Below are 15,257 nucleotides of genomic sequence, written 5' to 3'. Positions count from 1 at the left end.
CTCAACTGTTGTTTTTCTAGTTATAAACACATTATTGTTTCTTGGGTTAGGAGAAAATTCAAAAGTTTTTTCTTCTGTAGACCCCTTCGGGGTGCTGCAGGAACTCAATATTTTGATGTTCGCCTTCCATTTCTAACATCGGAGAACCATTTTGCCCTTCCACCGTCAAAGAAATGTAAGGGTTGTTTTCCTCATGCGTGGCTTGGCATCTTCTCTCATTCCATCTTTGTTTATTTTTTAATTTTTCTCAAAGTTATAACGTACATAAGAATCAGCCACTTCTCTAGTTTCATTGAAAAACAGGAGCTCCCAGTCCTTCCTTTCTTCCTCTTTTCCACAGAGGCAACCATTTTCACTTCCTAGCTAGTTATTTTGGTATTTACATCTATGTCTGTAAATACTATAATGGAATGGTTACTTCTTGGTTATCTTTTCAGCATGGGCATTTTCTATTGGTTCTCCACCATGATCAATAATAATGGCAATCACTCCTAACACTTAGTATTTGCCAGGCAGTTCTCTAGGTACTCCCCATATATTAATTTCTTGAATGGTCATAATCACTCTGGGAAGTGGGTATGATTACTAATGCTGTCTTACAGATGAGGAGACTAAAGCACAGAAAGATTTAGTAATTTGCCCAAGGTCCTACATGCCAGAAATGACTGAGTTGGAATTCAAAGCCTCATGATCTGGCTCTACAGTTTATACCCTTAACTACTGTGCTCTGCCAGCGCCGGGAGTAAGGAGTGAGCTTTCTTCTTCTGCTCCGCTATCTGTATTCACCTCTCCAGAGCCCCCTCTTCTCCACACACAATTATATTGTAATTTTGCTTAGGTTAATTGCCAGTTTTTACACATGGATTGGAGCCTCACCAGCTGACCTGCAGACTCAGAGCCTAGAGGGGAGTCATCTCTGCTAATCCACAGACATGTGAACAAGAATAAAAATGCATATCGTGGGGCACCTCAGAGGCTCAGTTGGTTAAGTGTCCCACTCTTGGTTTCAGCTCAAGTCATGATCTCAGGGTTGTGAGACTGAGCCCGGTGTCAGACTCCACACCTAGAGGTTAAGATTCTCTCTTCCTTTCCCTGTGCCTCTCCACCCACTGCCCCCCCACCCCAAATGCATATTGTGTATGCAAGAGCCTGTGGTTGTTCATTATGCAGCAAAAGCTGGTTAAGCCAACATGCTGAAATGACTTTATTCTACTTCCATGCTTTATTGATAATTTGAGTATAATTATCTCAGTTGGGAGAAAATTTCAGAATCTGAATGCATTGCTTCATTGTTTCCAATCAGTATTTGAGAAATCCAAAGCCATTCTGATTTCTGATCTTTTTTTTTTTAATCTTTTTTTTTTTTTTTAAGATTTTATTTATTTATCAGAGAGAGAGAGGGGGAGAGAGCGCGAGCACAGGTAGACAGAATGGCAGGCAGAGGCAGAGGGAGAAGCAGGCTCCCCGCCGAGCAAGGAGCCTGACGCGGGACTTGATTCCAGGACGCCGGGATCACGACCCAAGCCGAAGGCAGCTGCTCAACCAACTGAGCCACCCAGGCGTCCCTGATTTCTGATCTTTTATGTTTGATGTATTTATTTATCTTCGTGAAATCTTCATCTTGTCCCTACTATTCTGAAAGTTTTCATTACTGTGGTTTGGTATGGGTCTGTCTTCATATGGCATTAGGAAGCATTTTCAATCAAGAAACTCGTGTCCTTTAGTCATGGGAAATTTCCTTGAATTATTTCGTTGCTGAGTACTTCCCCACCATCCCTGCCCACCCCTGAAAGTCCATTATTAAGATATGGTACCTCCTAGATTGGTACTCAAAGCAAAAAAAATTTCTGTATCTTTGATTTTCTTGGTCTATTTTTTTGGGGGAGGTTTTCCCGATTTTTAAATCCATTTATTCTTCTGGGATTTTCATTTTTGCTATTATATTTAGAATTTTTTTTTAAGCTTTTACTTTTAAGTAATCTCTGCACCCAACATGGAACTTAAACCAGCAACCCTGAGATCAAGAGCTGTATACTCCACTGACAGACAGCCAGGCACCCCTAGAAAATTTTCAGTAGTTCTTATTGTTCTCTGAATTTTCCATTTGAAATAACATCCTGTTTTGTGGGTGAAGTATCTTTTCTAGTCTCTTTATGGATATTCCTGTTAACTTTTAAAACCTCTCTCCTTGCACGAACTATTTCCTCTAAGTTGATTTTTACCTGTTTCTTACTTTTTCCTATTTATTTATTTATATTTAAGTATAGTTGACAACACGAAGTTACATTAGTTTCAGGTGTTCAACACAGTGGTTCAGCAGCTCTATACGGGATGCTCTTCTCACTACAAATGCAATTACCATCTGTCACCATACAATGCTGTTACAATACCACTGACTGTATTTTCTATCCTGTACCTCTCATCCCTCTGATTTATTCATTCCATAAATGGAAGCCTGTATATCCCACTCTCCTTCACTCATTTTGCCCAACCCCTCTGGCAACCATCAGTTTGTTCTCTATACTTCTGGGTCTATTTCTGCTTTTTGTTTGTTTGTTTCGCAGATAAGAGAAATAATTCGGTGTTTGTCTTTCTCTGACGGACTTATTTCACTTAGCATGCATAATACCCTCTAGGTCTACCTGTGTTGTTGCAAATGGCAAAATCTCATTCTTTTTTTATGGCTGAGCAATATTTCATTTTCTATGAAATATACCACCTCTTCCTTATCTGTTCATTTATGAGTGGGCACTTGGGCAGCTTGCTTATCTTGGCTATTGTAAGTAATGCTGCTGTAATCATAGGGGTGTGTATATCTTTTTGAACTACTATTTTCCTTTACTATCCAGTAGTGGAATTACTAGATCATACGATATTTCTATTTTTAATTTTTTTGAGGAGTTTCCATACTATTTTTCACAGTGGCTGTGCCAATTTGCATTCCTGGTTTGTTTCATTTTCTTAGTTTTTGGTCTCCCTCCACTTTGCCTCATGTCTTTAGTTCAAGACAGTCTGTTTTATTCTCTCCAGAGAGTAAACTTCAACTTTTTGACTCGGATGTGGAACAGGTAGCTTAATAGCTTTGTAGAGTGAAGGAGAGGATTTTAGTACTTGGTTTCTTTTTTTAGCAGACTTTCAAACAATCCACTGTATTGTGCCCCAATCCAGGGGCACCTGGCTGGCTAAGTAGATAGATGTGACTCTCAATCTTGGGGTTGTGTATTCAAGCTCCACATTGGGTGTAGAGCTTATTTTTTTTTTAAAGGTTTTGTTTATTTATTAGAGAGAGAGAGAGCACAAGCACGGCGAGGGGCAGAGAGAGAGGGAGAGGGAGAAATTTCAAGCAGACTCTGCACTGAGTGCAGAGCCTGATGTGGGGCTCAGTCTCATGATCCTGAGATCATGACCTGAGCCAAAACCAGGAGTTGGGCACTTAATTGACTGAGCCACCCAAGCGCCCCTGGAGAGCTAAGTTTAAAAACAAACAAATAAACTGTGACTCTTATATTTGTTTTTTTTTTAAGATTTTATTTATTTATTTGACAGACAGAGAGGCAGGCAGAGAGAGGAGGGAAGCAGGCTCCCTGTTGAGTAGTGAGCCCAACGCGGGGCTCAATCCCAGGACAGGTCTTCACAGACAGACCTATCTTCCCCTCCGTCCTTGGACTGTACAAGCAGAAACTGCACTGCCTTCCACCCAAGGCTCTGTCCATCTGACCTGGTCATGCCAGACCTCTCTGAGGATGACTCTTACATCTTCACACTCTTTCTCTCCATTGGCTCCACTCTCCTATCCTAGAAGAAACTTCTCTGAAGTCAGCTTGCCCCCCACATCACTATGTCGTATTTTTTCCTTTCCTTCCCTGCTAAATTTCTCAAGTTGCTTCAGTATCTTCACCATTCATCAATTTATACTCTTGTGTAATCTGGTTTAAACTGGTCCCGTTTGCTCCAGTTACTCCTGCCACGTGGGAAGTACCTCAAGCAGAGTAGCTTAAAACAACCATCATTTTATTTTGTTCACAATTTTGTGAGTCAGCAATTTGAGGAGGGCTTAGCTGTGCAGTTCTTCTTTGGGTCTTTCACAGTTGCAAGAGGGTGTTGGCTGGGGATGAAGGCTTGGTTGGGCAGGCATCCAGAATGGCTCACTCACATGGCCGGCTGTTGCTGCTGACTGTTGTCTGAAAGCTCAGCTGGGTCTGTCTATTGGAACACGTCCACATGGTCTCTCCAGCATGGCAGGCAGGCTCAGTATAATCATGGTAGCCAGCTTCCCCCAGAGAAAGTGTTGGCCAGAGGTCCAGGAAGATGCTACATGGTCTTTCCCTGCAGCACCAGAAGTCACACAGCATTTACTTATACTGTCCTGTACTGACTGAACCATCATCAGCCTGCCCAGATCCATGGGGAGGGGACATAGACTCCATTTCTCAATGAGAGGAGTGTCAAAGAATTTTGGGACTATGTTTTAAAACTGCCACAGTTCACCTTCTGGTCGTAGATTATTTGCATTTTTCCTACATGCAGAATATTTGTTCTTTCCCATTATAGCATCAGAGTCTGGGTCAGGATCTTGTCATTGAAGTCAGGTCCCCAAGCAGAAGACGCTTTTTGAATGAGGTTCCTTGAGTATAGTTCCTCTCAATATGAAGATCTGTGATTTGCTTTCCATTCACCTAAACTAAAATGTCAAGTATGGGTTAATTGTATTGACACTACTATCAGAAAAATAAATGGAAGGTTGTGCCTGGGTGGCTCAGACAGTTAGGCATCAGACTCTTGATTTGGCTCAAGTCATGATCTCAGGGTTGTGAGATCAAGCTCTGTGTGTGGTTCCACTCTGAGTGTGGGGCCTTTAGGATTCCTTCTCTTCTTCTGCCCCTCTGCCCTGCTCACACTCTCTTGCTCTTTCTCTCTCTCTCTCAAAACAAAAAAACAAAAAACAAAAGAAAATGTGAGGCACACATTAGTCACTGGGATGTAGCCATTCTGAAATCCATCTGGATACATGTTTTTAGTCCCCTATTTAGAGCTCAGTCCTATTTTCTGGAAGTTATTCCTGTGGCTTTGGCTGGCTCTTTGGATTCCTAGTTCGCTGCTCAAAGTCATTATTCCTTTTTCCTTTAAAAAGTGGCCCATGTTTGGGACACCTGGGTGAATTAGTTGGTTAAATGTCTGGCTCTTGATTTCAGCTCAGGTCATGATCTTAGGGCTGTGAGATCAAGCCCTGTGTTGGGTTCCGTGCTGGGTGTGGAGCCTGCCTGAAATTCTCTCTCCTTCTACCCCTCCCCTCATTTCCCTCTCTAAAAAAAAAATAACCGAAAAGTTGGTGGATGGGATGCCTAAAAGCCTCTTTTATTTTTTTTAAATTTAAATTAAGTTAATTAACATATAATCTATTATTAGTTTCAGAGATAGAGGACAGTGATTCATCAATTGTATATAATACCTAGTGCTCATTGTATCACGTGCTCTCTTAATGTCCATCACCCAGTTATTTCATTCCTACACCCCATACCTTCTAGCAACCCTCAGTTTGAGGGATAAAGAGTCTCTTATGGTTTGTCTCCCTCTCTGTCTTGTTTTATTTTTTCCTCTCTTCCCCTATGATCCTCTGTTTTGTTTCTTAAATTCCACATATGAGTGGAGCATATGGTAACTGTCTTTCTCTGACTTATCTCACTTATCATAATACCCTCTAGTTCCATCTTCATTCATTCATTGGAAATGGCAAGATTTTGGTGGTTGAGTGGAATTCCACTGTATATATATGTACCAACTCTTCTTTACCCATCATCTGTCAGTGGACATCTGGGCTCTTTCCATAGTTTAGCTCTTGTGGATAATGCTGCTATAAACACTGACATGCACGTGCCCCTTCAGATCATGATATTTATACCTTTGATGTAAATCCCTAGTAGTGCAATTGCTGGGTCATAGGGCAGCTCTATTTTCAACTTTTTGAGGAATCTCCATACTGTTTTCCAGAATGGCTACACCAGCTTGCATTCCTACCAACAGTGTAGGAGGTTCCTTTTTCTCTGCATCATTGCCAACATCTGTCATTTCCTGAGTGATTAATTTTAGCCATTCTGACTGGTGTGAGGTTGTGCCTCATTGTGGAAAAAGCCTCTCTTCATTTTGTACTGTCTCTGTCCCTTCAAGTCAAAGCTGATACAATTCCTTTAAAAACTTCATGAGATTCCTTTGTATCAATTCATAATCCACTGCATTAGACAAAAGACATGTCCTCAAATCTCTTCAAGATAAGTCCTCTCTACCTTGGGCTATCTGTAAGTTTTCTGAGTGAGATAGTGCCTTTATGGTTCCTACAATCTCTATTTTTTAGAAAATACAGCCTACAGGCAAAACCTTACAATCCTTAATAGATTGTATGTCTTAATGGGTCAGTGAAAGCACCATTTAAAAACTTCCTGAGGTCTCAACAAAGCATGTTGTAGTCACACACTTGGCCTCATTTTTACCCGAAGATGTTTTCCCATCAGTGCCCTGGGCTTAATATTTTCTGTGATGTCCTTTCCTACTTTGAGAATTTTCTGGTAAGAGATACAGAGATTAGAACTAGTTTTATTTTTGAACCAGAAAGTTCTAGTTCTTTTATATTTTCTGTAAATTCTGCTTGAAATGGAATAGTACCTTTTTTCCCTTTAGATAATTTTCTCTGTCTAGACCTTATGATACCCAGGTTTTTTATTTATTTTTTTTAATATTCTGCTTGGAAACCTCCTTAGCCAGATTAATCAGCTCATCAAATGTGTTTTTGATTTTCCACATTAGTACAGGTGAAAGTTTGCTAAACCATTGGCCATTTTATTACAAGAGTCTGCTTTCCTTTTGTTTCCAATAACATTTCCCTCATTTTCCTTTAAGCCATCACTGACAGCCTCCTTAAGGTACATCTCACTTTCACTAGGTCTCCTCAGAGCCTTTACACGTCACATGGTTCCAGTCCCAAAGCCAGTACCACCTGCCTAAAGTACTTCACTTCCGGTGCCAAAATCTGTTCATCATTTTTGCTGTGTAACAAATTACCTCCCAAACCTAGCAACCTAAAACACCAACCATTTAACTCTGCACATGATTTTGTGGAATGAGAGTTGGGGAAGGGCTGGATGGCAGCTCCTGCTTGGGGTCTCTAATGTAGCTGCCATCTGATACCTGCTGGGGCTACCACCATCCAAAGGCTTTGACAGGGCGGATGTCCACAGTGACTGACTCAGGTGGCTGCTGGGAGATGCTGGCTGGCTGTCAGGTGGAGGTTCACCTTACCTGTCACCTGGGGCACGCACTCATGGCTCCCAGCACAGCAGCCTCAGCATGGTTGAATTTCCACATGGGGTCTGGTTTCACCCAAAGTGAGCACCCCAAGGAGACCAGCTTAAATTGCATGGCATTTTCCAACCTACTTTCAGACGCCATGTAGTATTTCTTCTGCTATATATACTCTATTCATCAGAGCAGTCATAAGCCAGCCCAGGTTCAAGGGGAAGGGGCATAGATACACCTGTCATGGGAAAAATGCAAAAATATGGGAGGGGGCATGTTTGAAAAATTGCCACACCATCCTACTGAGACTTTGTTCAAACGTTAGCAATAACTTTCTCATCAATAAGTGCAGCAACCTCTTCATAGTCCTCATTCCACTCAACTAGGGCACTTGCAACTTACTTGAAATTTACTTCTCTTTCTTGGGCTATTTCCACAGTTACCTTCTCACTGTTCCCATAACTCCTTTGAATTTCACCCCTTCCCCCAAAGATTATCTCTTTTCTCTTGCCCCTTAGATGCAGGCCCTATCCTAAGCTGGCATCTCCTGCCACTCAGGTAGCTCCCTTGAGCTCTGGAGGTGTATTTTTGTCTGCTCAGTACTCCTTTCTTTGAGGAGAGATAGCCCTTTCCATTGTAGTGATGAACAGTTGTAGTCTTTGTTAGAAACAGAATTCCATTCACACAGATGGACGGAGGAGATTTTAAAGAAGGGAGAGGTGTTGGCAGGGCTGAGAGAACCAACAGCAAGAAGCCGGTCTCATCCCTCAGTCTGAAGGAGAAAGAGGAAACAATGTTATGTTATGACCAGTACCCAGCGAGAGCTCCAGTTTTATAAAATCAGTGCTCAGCAATAGCTGTAGAGAGAGAGATCTGCTGACATTTTGCAACCTGAAGCAAGCAGGGAGCAGGGAAGAAATACTCTCACCTTTCTCTGCAGCTCTATGGGTGCCTCCCAGTGCCTCCTGCTGACCACGCCCACCTGGAAGCCAGCTGGCAAGGGCATCTGGGTGATGCAGTCATCGCAGTCAGCAACTGCTGCCCTAAACAGGACAGGCGAGGATGGAGACCTGATCTAGGAGATGGTAAATGGACAGTAACTACCAGCACATTTGACTTGGGTTTGGCCAAGGAGAGTTCTCTATCCTCTTTGCCTTATGGTTGGTTAAGTGTTGGGCATGTGATCTAAACTCAGCTAAATAGAATCATACCTGTGTCTTTTCCTCATGTTGTCAGGTTCTCTGGGATAGGGACTCTGAGGACCTATTTTCAGTTTTTTGAGGAACCTCCACACTGTTTTACAGAGTGGTTGCAACAGCTTGCATTCCCACCAACAGTGTAGGAGGGTTCTCCTTTCTCCGCATCCTTGCCAGCATCTGTCATTTCCTGACTTGTTAATTTTAGCCATTCTGACTGGCGTGAGGTGGTATCTCATTGTGGTTTTGATTTATTTTATTTCCCTGATGCCGAGTGATGTGGAGCATTTTTTCATGTGTCTGTTGGCCATCTGGATGTCTTCTTTGCAGAAATGTCTGTTCATGTCCTCTGCCTACTTCTTGATTGGGTTATTTGTTCTTTGGGTATTGAGTTTGCTAAGCTCTTTATAGATTTTGGACACTAGCCCTTTATCTGATATGTCATTTGCAAATATCTTCTCCCATTCTGTCAGTTGTCTTTTTGTTTTGTTAACTGTTTCCTTTGCTGTGCAGATGCTTTTGATCTTGATGAAATCCCAGTAGTTTTTTTTGCCCTTGCTTCTGTTGCCTTTGGCTATGTTCCTCGGAAGAAGTTGCTGCGGCTGAGGTCAAAGAGGTTGCTGCCTGTGTTCTCCTTAAGGATTTTGATGGATTCCTTTCTCACATTAAGGTCCTTCATCCATTTTGAGTCCATGTTCGTGTGTGGTGTAAGGAAATGGTCCAATTTCATTTTTCTGCATGTGGCTGTCCAATTTTCCCAGCCCCATTTGTTGAAGAGGCTGTCTTTTTTCCATTGGACATTCCTTCCTGCTTTGTCAAAGATTAGTTGACCATAGAGTTAAGGGTCTATTTCTGCGCTCTTTATTCTGTTCCATTGGTCTATATGTCTGTTTTTGTGCCAGTACCATACTGTCTTGATGATGATAGCTTTGTAATAGAGCTTGAAGTCTGGAATTGTGATGTCACCAACTTTGGCTTTCTTTTTCAATATTTCTTTGGCTATTCGAGGTCTTTTCTGACTCCATATAAATTTTAGGATTATTTGTTCTATTTCTTTGAAAAAACTGGATGGGATTTTGATAGGGATTGCATTAAATGTGTAGATTGCTTTAGGCAGCATAGACATTTTCACAATATTTGTTCTTCCAATCCATGAGCATGGAACATTTTTCCATTTCTTTGTGTCTTCCTCAATTTCTTTCATGAGTACTTTATAGTTTTCTGAGTATAGATTCTTTGCCTCTTTGGTCAGGTTTATTCCTAGGTATCTTATGGTTTTGGGTGCAATTGTAAATGGGATGGACTCCTTAATTTCTCTTTCTTCTGTTTTGTTGTTGGTGGAAAGAAATGCAACTGATTTCTGTGCATTGACTTTATATCCTGACACTTTACTGAATTCCTGTACAAGTTCTAGCAGTTTTGGAGTGGAGTCTTTTGGGTTTTCCACATATAGTATCATATCATCTGCAAAGACTGATAGTTTGACTTCTTTGCTGATTTGGATGCCTTTAATTTCTTTTTGTTGTCTGATTGCCAAGGCTAGGACTTCTAGTACTATGTTGAATAGTAGTGGTGACAACGGACATCCTTGCCGTGTTCCTGACCTTAGTGGAAAAGGTTTCAGTTTTTCTCCATTGAGAATGATATTTGCAGTGGGTTTTTCATAGATGACTTTGATAATATTGAGGTATGTGCCCTCTATCCCTACACTTTGAAGTTTTAATCAGGAAGGGATGCTGCACTTTGTCAAATGCTTTTTCAGCGTCTATTTAGAGTATCATATGGTTCTTCTTTCTTTTATTAATGTATTGTATCACACTGATTGATTTGTGGATGTTGAACCAACCTCGCAGCCCTGGAATAAATCCCACTTGGTCGTGGTGAATAATCCTTTTAATGTACTGTTGGATCCTATTGGCTAGTATTTTGGTGAGAATTTTCACATCTGTGTTCATCAAGGATATTGGTCTGTAATTCTCTTTTTTGATGGGATCCTTGTCTGATTTTGGGATCGAAGTGATGCTGGCCTCATAAAATGGGTTTGGAAGTTTTCCTTCCATTTCTATTTTTTGGAACAGTTTCGGGAGAATAGGAATTAATGCTTCTTTAAATGTTTGGTAGAATTCCCCTGGGAAGCCGTCTGGCCCTGGGCTTTTGTTTGTTTGGAGGTTTTTGATGACTGTTTCAATCTTACTGCTTATGGGTCTGTTCAGATTTTCTATTTCTTCCTGGTTCAGTTGTGGTAGTTTATATGTCTTTAGAAATGTATCCATTTCTTCCAGATTGTCGAATTTGTTGGCGTAGAGTTGTTCATAATATGATCTTATAACTGTTTGTATTTCTTTGGTGTTGGTTGTGATCTCTCCTCTTTCATTCATGATTTTATTTATTTGGGCCCTTTCTCTTTTCTTTTTGATAAGCCTGGCCAGGGGTTTATCAATCTTATTAATTCTTTCAAAGAACCAGCTCCTAGTTTCATTGATCTGTTTTATTTTTTATTTTAGTTTCTATTTCATTGATTTCTGCTCTAATCTTTATGATTTCTCTTCTCCTGCTGGGTTTAGGCTTTCTTTATTTGTTCTTCAGCTCCTTTAGGTGTAGGGTTAGGTTGTGTACTTGAGACCTTTCTTGTTTCTTGAGAAAGGCTTGTACCACTATATATTTTATTCTCAGGACTGCCTTTGTTGTGTTCCATAGATTTTGAACCATTGTGTTTTCATTATCATTTGTTTCCATGAATTTTTTCAATTCTTCTTTAATTTCCTGGTTAACCCATTCATTTTTTAGAAGGATGCTGTTTAGTCTCCATGTATTTGGGTTCTTTCCAAATTTCCTCTTGTGATTGATTATTTTTTTATTATTATTTTTAGATTTTTAACAAATTTATTTTTGAAAATAAGATTTATTTATTTATTTTAGCTTTTTTATTTTAAAAAGATTTTTAAAAAGATTTTCTAAAAAGATTTAAACAATTTTTTTAAAGATTTTTGTAAAAAATGATTTATTTATTTATTTTAGAAAGAGAGAGAGAGAGAGAGCAATGGGGAGGGACAGAGGGAGAGGAAGAGAGACTCTTAAACAGACTCCATGTTGAGTGCAGAGCCCAATGCAGGGCTCTATTTCACAACTCTGAGATCATGACCTGAGCTGAAACCAAGAGTCAGATGCTTAACCAGCTGAGCCACCCAGGTGCCCCGTGTCAGTTCTCTTGTCTGTAAAATGAGTGGCTGCATCCATTTTCTGGCCTGGCTCCTCATGGCTATAGGAGCTGAGGCTCTCAGAGGCCCTAATCATCAAGGAAACTTCCTCCAGTGTGATTCACCTTCCCAGGTACTTACCATAAGCCAAATGCTGGGCTGGCCCCTGAGGAGTTGCAGGTGGGTAGCAGCACATAGTCTGTGCTCATAGGGAGTATTTTTTGCTCATAGGCAGTGAGAGAGCAGACAGAGGGTCTTGGATATCATCAAATGTGTTCCGCATAGACAGGCACAGGGCCTGGGTGTCAGGGGGTTACTCAGCCCAGCCTGGAGCAGCATTCTGATGGAAGCGTCCATCAGAACCAAGAAGAAATTCCATGACTGGGCAAGATGAATACAGGGAAAGGGGTGGAAGGGGACCTGGGGGTGCACAGGCATAGGTACACAACAGAGTGGGAGTGTTCTGTGGGTTGTGGGCTGTGGGCAGCCTGGGAGCCGAAGGCTGGCCCAGGAGTGTCTGTTCCTTCCATGGTGGGCTCCATGGTGGACTCCTCTTCTTGCTGGCAGGAGTTGGGGAAGTGCCACAATTGCATTTGCTTCTGAGATTTTGTACTCTGGTAACAGTGGGAGAGGGAGGGACAGGAGTGACCAGGAAGACCACTTAGAGGTGAGGCTATTGTAATGGTCCAGAGGCCTGAACTAGGGAAGAAGGAGGAGAGAAGGTGAGGTCAGATTCGCAAGGCTTAGTGCAGGGCAAGACACCTTCAGTGTTCCACTGGGATGTAGCAGGAAGCCCGTCCCCTAAGTGCCACCTCCAGAATGGCCCTGTCACCTACTGTGCAGGGGTCAAGGATGATTAGAATCGAAGGGGCAGCATATGCTGATTCTAGTTGGCTCTTGGCTCTACATTTTTCCTTTTTCCCCAGTGGAGTTCAAGTTTGTTGGTCTTTGTACCAGGATACAAGGACCTGTTTACTCAAATGGTGGCCTAGAGCTGATGATGAGCCTTTTGGAGATGGTCTGTTATCATCATCATTATTTATTTTTATTTCTTTACCAGAATTTTAGCCCAAAGGTAGGGGCTTAAGGGCCATAGTGGGGCCTATATTTTCTATTGGGATATTTTCCAGCATTTTTATTCGGTTTTCCTCTTGTGTAGATGCTGGCTTTTGATAGAGATCAAGAAACATACTAGCGATAAATGGTTTTTATTTCGGTGGTAATTAAACTTTCTGTGAGACAATTTCCCTTTCTTCCTCCATCCCTCTAATAAGAGTAATGTCAAAATGAGTAACCAACATACCTTCCTCTTAAAGGAACTGCAGTTCAGCAGAGGGAACAGCAGGAACATGGGTGGCACAAGAGAGTAAATAAGAAGAGGGCAACAGAGTGGGAGGGGCCTTGGGAAGGAGTCGCCAGCCTCAAAGCTCCATCTGGAACAGGGATGGCAGTTACAGGGCCTGTATTGTCCAAAATAAAGAGACACATGGAGACCACAGTTCCCAAACCCCTCAAAACCCCATTCCCGGAAGCGGTCAGGGCTGGAGAACAGACAAGCTGAAGCTTTGAGGCTAACGGTAGAAAGTCCTAGCCAGGCAATGGATGTGGGCAATCGTGTGTGTGTGTGTGTGTGTGTGTGTGCGCGCGCGCATGCGCAGCAGGGCCTTGGAGCTCACCAGGAGCAAGAGAAGCTCTAGAGTGAGACTGTCTGGGTTTAAATCCTGACTCAGGCACTTACTTACCTGTGTAACCTAGTGGGAGTTTCTTAATCTCTCTATGCCTCAGTTTGCTCTTCTATAAAAAAAATGGATGAGAATATCTTATCTCAGGGTGTTCGTGAAAACACTTTGTAATAAGATAATTAGAGTAAGCACTCAAAAATACTCTCTCTCATAGTTATTAACATATTAATATAGTTATTATTTTTATGACAATTGACCACAATTGGACACCAATTTTCACTCATGATGACAAAAAATAAGGTAAATAAAAAATAAAGCAAAGTTCTCCCAGAATCAAGAAATTAGGACAAAAACTTTGAACAAGAGAGGATATTCAGATATAATAATTTTATGAAAAGATATTCAACATCAGTAATGTTCAGAGACACACAAATGAAAACCAGGTGGTTACACCACCACACACTTATCAAAATGGCACAACGAGGAAGACAAGTAATACTGAGTTTTGTTGTGATGGAAATGTAGATTAATAGAACCCCTTTGAAAATTATCTGTTGACAGCATCCCCTTAAGCTAAACAATATACACAACCGAGGAATGTCCATCTCAACCCAGTGCAGACTCAACGGATATATGCGTGGTGTTCATCAGAAGATGCCTACGAGGGGCACCTGGCTGCCTCATTGGGTAGAGGGTGTGACTAGACTCTTGATCTTGGGATTGTAAATTCAAGCCCCACTTTGGGGTAGAGATTACTTAAGAATAAAATCTTTAAAAAAAAATGCACCAACGTGGTTCATAGCTTCATTATTTGCAAAAGCACCAAAGTGGAAACTGCCCAAGCATTCATCAACAGTAGAATAGATGAATAATCCCTCGTACACTCAGACAATGGAGTACCTGACAGCAAGGTGGATGGACGGACAAACTGCACTTAGTGCAAAGCTTTGAGTAAACTTCACAAAGATGATGCAGAGAAAAAGAAGCTAGAGACAGGGGCACCTGGGTGGCTCAGTGGGTTAAGCCTCTGCCTTCAGCTCAGGTCATGATCCCAGGGTCCTGGGATTGAGCCCCACATCGGGCTCTCTGCTCAGCAGGGGCCTGCTCCCCTCCTCTCTCTCTGCCTGCCTCTGCCTACTTGTGATTTCTGTCTGTCAAATAAATAAAATCTTAAAAAAAAAAAGAAGCTAGAGACAAAGTGTACAAACTACGATTCCATTTATGTGAAGTTCAGGACGAGGCAACGGTGTTTAATATTAGGATTCTGGGTGTGAAAATCATGCCTTATGACTTGGAGTCAATTCCAGACCTAAGGGGCAGAGACTGGCTTGACCTTACATGGACTGGGCCTTGCACATGGATACTACTATGCTATTCCAGCTGGAGGCAGAGAGGTTCCTCTCAAGGGCAAGAGCTGAGCCAATGAAGAGCTACCATGTTTTTAACCCCCAGTTCACTCCCATGGACTTTTAGTTTATAATAGCCTTCCCAATTTACACTCTTTTTCCTTAAAGAGGCATGCCTCTCCTTTGTTCCCCGGACTTGCCTGTGCTTTTGCTGTAGCTTATTTGTGTCATCTTACAATTATCTTTTATTCCTGAATAAGCCCATCTCTTGCTGATAAGAGCAATTTTTATTTATTTTATTTTTATTTTGCGGTTTTTATTTTTAAGTTTACTATGGGTTATGTTTGGTGGGGGAAGGGAGTTGTGGCTAAAATAGTAGCTTCTGTGGGTGCTGCTCATTTTTTTTTTAAGATTTTATTTATTTATTCAACAGACAGAGATCACAAGTAGGCAGAGAGGCAGTCAGAGAGAGAGAGAAAGGGAAGCAGGTTCCCTGCTGAGCAGAGAGCCCGATGCGGGGCTCGATCCCAATACCCTGGGATCATGACT

General features: G+C 41.6%; 1 long non-coding RNA gene across 1 annotated transcript in view; it reads left to right on the top strand.

Annotated features, from left to right (window-relative positions):
• Positions 1-15,257, top strand: part of LOC309848787 — a 230,280-nt gene that overhangs the window by 51,377 nt on the left and 163,646 nt on the right. The window lies entirely within an intron of this gene.

This window comes from Mustela nivalis (assembly GCF_964662115.1).
Source record: "Mustela nivalis genome assembly, chromosome: 15".
In the NCBI taxonomy this organism is placed as follows: Eukaryota; Metazoa; Chordata; class Mammalia; order Carnivora; family Mustelidae; genus Mustela; species Mustela nivalis.
This window is presented reverse-complemented; position numbering and strand designations above follow the sequence as displayed.